Genomic DNA, 6,373 nt, shown 5'->3' on the forward strand with positions numbered 1-6,373 from the left:
ATCCAAGAGTCATTGTGGATCGCCGGTGAACGAAGTCTGTGAAGGTTTGGAAGTCTACCTTGAAGACTTACCAAAGTGATTGGGCGAGGACTGGGTGTCCTTAGCTCAAGGGGAATAAGGTGAAGACGAGGTCTTCTGAGTTGAATCTCAGCCTCCCTAACCAGACGTACAGTTGTCACAGCAACTGGAACTGGTCCAACAAATCATTGTCTTCAACGAGTCACTGGTTTCATCCTTCCCTTCCCTTTACTTACCGTTGGTTCTTGTGAAGTCATTGTACGATAGCATCACCATTCGACTTCACTAAGTGATTACGTGTACTGATTGGCTTCTCAATATCTTCCTACCTGATCCTTACTGCCTAGCTGCTATTAGTCATTGTGCTTTCACTTCATTGAGTACGTGACTATGGTTTTCCTAGTGTAGTCTACCTTCCGCTGCATGGTAATAGGTTTATTTCTATCGTTTGTCTTCAAAACTTACATGTTTTGAAGACTTCCATAAAAATCGCCTATTCACCCCCCCTCTAGTCGATCACTAGCACTTTCAAAAAAAATGAGAGAAAAAGAGAGAAGGGGCAATGCTACTATCCTTTTACCACACTTGTGCTTCAAAGTAGCACCATGATCTTCATGATAGAGAGTCTCTTGTTTTGTCACTTTCATATACTAGTGGGAAATTTTCATTATAGAACTTGGCTTGTATATTCCAATGACGGGCTTCCTCAAAATGCCCTAGGTCTTCGTGAGCAAGCGAGTTGGATGCACACCCACTAGTTTCTTTTGTTGAGCTTTCATACATTTATAGCTCTAGTGCATCCGTTGCATGGCAATCCCTACTCACCCACATTGATATCTATTAACGGGCATCTCCATAGCCCGTTGATACACCTAGTTGATGTGATACTATCTTCTCCTTTTTGTCTTCTCCACAACCACCATTCTATTCCACCTATAGTGCTATGTCCATGGGTCACGCTCATGTATTGCGTGAAGATTGAAAAGGTTTGAGAACATCAAAAGTATGAAACAATTGCTTGGCTTGTCATCGGGGTTGTGCATGATTTAAATATGTTGTGTGGTGAAGATGGAGCATAGCCAGACTATATGATTTTGTAGGGATAGCTTTCTTTGGCCATGTTATTTTGAGAAGACATGATTGCTTTGTTAGTATGATTGAAGTTTTATTATTTTTATGTCAATATTTAACTATTGTCTTGAATCTTATGGATCTGAATATTCTTGCTACAATAAAGAGAAATACATGATGAATATGTTAGGTAGCATTCCACATCAAAAATTCTGTTTTTATCATTTACCTACTCGAGGACGAGCATGAATTAAGCTTGGGGATGCTGATACGTCTCCAACGTATCTATGCTTTTTTATTGTTCCATGCTATTATATTATAAACCTTAGATGTTTTATATGCATTTATATGCTATTTTATATGATTTTGGGACTAACCTATTAACCTAGAGCCCAGTGCCAGTTTATGTTTTTTCCTTGTTTTAGAGTATCGCAAAAAAGGAAAATCAAATGGAGTCCAATTGACCTGAAACTTCACGGAACTTATTTTTCGAAGGAAAGCAACCCGGGAGACTTGGAGTCCACGTAAGGGAAGCAACGAGGAAGCCAGGAGGCAGGGGGCGCGCCCACCTCCTGGGCGCGCCCTCCACCCTCGTGGGCCCCTCGTGGCTCCCCTGACGTACTTCTTCCGCCTATATATGTCCATCTACCCTAAAACGATCGGGGAGCACAATAGATCGGGAGTTCCGCCGCCAGAAGCCTCTGTAGCCACCGAAAGCCAATCTAGACCCGTTCCGGCACCCTGTCGGAGGGGGCAATCCCTCTTCGGTGGCCATCTTCATCATCCCGGTGCTCTCCATGACGAGGAGAGAGTAGTTCTCCTTCGGGGCTGGGGGTATGTACCAGTAGTTATGTGTTTGATCTCTCTCTCTCTCGTGTTCTTGTGGTGATACGATCTTGATGTATCGCGAGCTTTGCTATTATATTTGGATCCTATGATGTTTCTTCCCCCCTCTACTCTCTTGTAATGGATTGAGTTTCCCTTTTGAAGTTATCTTATCGGATTGAGTCTTTAAAGATTTCAGAACACTTGATGTATGTCTTGTCGTGCGTATCTATGGTGACAATGGGATATCACGTGATTCACTTGATGTATGTTTCGGTGATCAACTTGCGGGTTCCGCCCATGAACCTATGCATAGGGGTTGGCACACGTTTTCGTCGTGATTCTCTGGTAGAAACTTTGGGGCACTCTTTGAGGTTCTATGTGTTGGTTGAATAGATGAATCTGAGATTGTGTGATGCATATCGTATAATCATGCCCATGGATACTTGAGGTGACATTGGAGTATCTAGGTGACATTAGGGTTTTGATTGATTTGTGTCTTAAGGTGTTATTCCAATACGAACTCTAGGGCTGTTTGTGACACCTATAGGAATAGCCCAACGGATAGATTGGAAAGAATAACTTTGAGGTGGTTTCGTACCCTACCATAATCTCTTCGTTTGTTATCCGCTATTAGTGACTTTGGAGTGACTCTTTGTTGCATGTTGAGGGATAGTTATATGATCCAATTATGTTATTATTGTTGACAGGACTTGCACTAGTGAAAGTATGAACCCTAGGCCTTGTTTCAATGCATTGCAATACCGTTTGCGCTCACTTTTATCATTAGTTACCTTGCTGTTTTTATATTTTCAGATTACAAAAAACCTTTATCTACCATCCATATACCACTTGTATCACCATCTCTTCGCCGAACTAGTGCACCTATACAATTTACCATTGTATTGGGTGTGTCGGGGACACGAGAGACTCTTTGTTATTTGGTTGCAGGGTTGCTTGAGAGAGACCATCTTCATCCTATGCCTCCTACGGATTGATAAACCTTAGATCATCCACTTGAGGGAAATTTGCTACTGTCCTACAAACCTCTGCACTTGGAGGCCCAACAACGTCTACAAGAAGGTTGTATAGTAGACATCATGTATTGCGAGCCTGGGTCCTTGCTTCCTTGAAGGACCACCTTGGTACTTCTTCCTAAACATATTTCTTCCTCTGAAAAATTTCTGAAATTTTTAGTAACTTCAAAATAAAAGTGAACCAAACTCAACAAAACTGATAGCAACTACTCCTACAAGTGCCTAGAGGCAATATCATGCATCAAAACTACTTTTGACCATATAAATTTGACATGCAAGCTCAATAACAGGGTCACCTAAGCAGCAAAAATTTGCAATGAATAAAGCACTAGAACAAAAACTAATTGGACCATTGGAGGAGTCACACACCAAGGAACAATCCCCCAAAGCAGTTTTTTTGAATGGAGCTTTGAGCAAGGAGATCGAAAATGGCAGCAAGATGAGCTTGGGCTCGGGTTTGAGCTGGCTAGTGATGTTTTTGGGAGGAAGAAGGAGTGTGTGGTAGCTGGAATAAGTGGAGGGGAGCCACCGTGGGTCCACGAGGCACGGGTGGCACGCCCAGGGGGTAGGGCGCGCCCTCCACCCTCGTGGCCAGGTGCTTGCTACCCCTGCTGTGTTCTCAGTGCCAGATATTCTCAAATATTTCAGAAAAAAAATTATATTTCAATTTTAGGGCATTTGGAGAACTTTTATTTTCGGGGTATTTTTTATTGCATGGATAATTCAGAAAACAGACAGAAATTACTATTTTTGCTTTATTTAATATAAATAACAGAAAGTAAAAAGAGGGTACACACAGTTGTGTTTTCTAAATTCATCCATCTCATGCTCATCAAAAGGAATCCACTAACAAGGTTGATCAAGTCTTGTTAACAAACTCATTCTGAATTGCATGAAACCGGAGAATTTTCGAATAACACTAGGTTACCTCAATGGGGATATGCATGTCCCCAACAATAAGAATATCATATTTCTTCTTGACAGTAGGAAGAGGAAATTCAAAACCTCCAATAGTAATAGTTGAAATTTTTCCAATAGAATTGATACGATGGACTTGAGGTTGTTTCCTCGGAAAGTGTACCGTATCCTCATTACCATTAACATGAAAAGTAACATTGCCTTTGGTGCAATCAATAACAGACCCTGCAATGTTCAAAAAGGGTCTTCCAAGAATAATAGACATACTATCGTCCTCGGGAATATCAAGAATAACAAAGTTCGTTAAAATAGTAACGTTTGCAACCACAACAGGCACATCCTCACAAATACCAACAGTATAGCAGTTGATTTATCAGCCATTTGCAAAGATATTTCAGTAGGTGTCAACTTATTCAAATCAAGTCTATGATATAAAGAGAGAGGCATAACACTAACACCGGCTCCAAGATCACATAAAGCAGTTTTAACATAGTTTCTTTTAATGGAGCATGGTATAGTTGGTACTCCGGGATCTCCTAGTTTCTTAGGTATTCCACCCTTAAAAGTATAATTAGCAAGCACGGTGGAAATTTCAGCTTCCAGTATCTTCCTTTTATTAGTAACAATATCTTTCATGTACTTAGCATAAGGATTCATTTTAAGCATATCAGTCAAATGCATACGCAAGAAGATAGGTCTAATCATTTCAGCAAAGCGCTAAAATTCCACATCATCCTTTTTCTTGGATGGTTTAGGAGGAAAAGGCATGGGTTTCTGAACCCAGGGTTCTCTTTCTTTGCCGTGTTTCCTAGCAACAAAGTCTCTCTTATCATAATGTTGATTCTTTGATTGTGGGTTATCAAGATCAACAGCAGGTTCAATCTCTACTTCATTGTCATTACTAGGTTGAGCATCAACATGAACATCATTATTAACATTATCACTAGGTTCATGCTCATTACCAGATTGTGTTTCAGCATCAGAAATAGAGATATCATTGGGATTCTCATGTGTGTCAACAACAGGTTCACTAGAAGCATGCAAAGTCCTATCATTTTTCTTTTTCTTCCTCTTAGAAGGACTAGGTGCATCAACATTAGTTCTCTGAGAATCTTTCTCAATTCTCTTGGGGTGGCCCTCAGGATACAAAGGTTCCTGAGTCATTTTACCCTCTCTAGTCATAACTCTAACATCATTATCATTTTTATTATTGTTCAATACATTGAGAAAATCATTCTAAGCCTTAAGTACTTGTTCTACTTGAGTGGTAACCATAGAAGCATTTCTACTAATAAGTTTAAGTTCACCTTTAACACTAGCCATATAATCACTCAAGTGTTCAATCATATAAGCATTATGTTTCAATTGTCTACCAACATAACCATTAAAATCTTCTTGCTTAACCATAAACTTATCGAATTCATCCAAACATTGGCTAGCAAACTTAGCAGGAGGGATTTCAACTTTATCATATCTACAGAGAGACTTTACCTTTACTACCTATGTCGGGTTATCAAGACCGTGTATTTCTTCAACAGGCGGTAAATTACGACCATGTGTTTCTTCAATAGGCGGTAAATTCTTAACATCTTCAGCTTTAATACCTTCTTCTTTCATAGATTTCTTTGCCTCTTGCATATCTTCAGGACTGAGAAATAGAATACCCCTTTTCTTCGGAGTTGGCTCAGGAGTTGGTTCAGGAATTGGATCAGGGATTGGATCAGGAAGTGTCCAATTATTTTCATTAGTCAACATATTATTCAATAGAATTTCAGCTTCATCAACAGTTCTTTCCCTGAAAACACAACCAGCACAACTATCTAGGTGGTCTCTGGAAGCATCGGTTAGTCCATTATAAAAGATATCAAGTATCTCATTTTTCTTGAGAGGATGATCAGGCAAAGCATTAAGTAATTGGAGAAGCCTCCCCCAAGCTTGTTGGAGACTCTCTTCTTCAATTTAGACAAAATTATATATTTCCCTTAAAGTAGCTTGTTTCTTATGAGCGGGGAAATATTTAGCAGAGAAGTAATAAATCATATCCTAGGGACTACACACACAACCAGGATCAAGAGAATTAAACCATATCTTAGCATCACCTTTAATGAGAACGGAAATAATTTAGGAATATAATAATAGTGAGTTTTCTCATCATTAGTGAACAGGGTAGCTATATCATTTAATTTAGTAAGATGTGCCACAGCAGTTTCCGATTCATAGCCATATAAAGGATCAGATTCAACCAAAGTAATTAACTCAGGATCAACAGAGAAATCATAATCCTTATCAGTAACAAAGATAGGTGAAGTAGCATAAGCAGGATCATATTTCATTCTAGCATTCAAAGTTTTTTGTTTCAGCTTAGCTAAAAGCTTATTAACATCACTCCTATCATTGCAAGCAAGAAAGTCTCTAGCAGTTTCTTCATCCATAACATAACCCTTAGGAACAACAGGCAAATCATATCTAGGGGGAGAATCTTCATCATCACTTTCATCAATATT

This window comes from Triticum aestivum, chromosome 6A (assembly GCF_018294505.1).
Source record: "Triticum aestivum cultivar Chinese Spring chromosome 6A, IWGSC CS RefSeq v2.1, whole genome shotgun sequence".
Classification (NCBI taxonomy): domain Eukaryota; kingdom Viridiplantae; phylum Streptophyta; class Magnoliopsida; order Poales; family Poaceae; genus Triticum; species Triticum aestivum.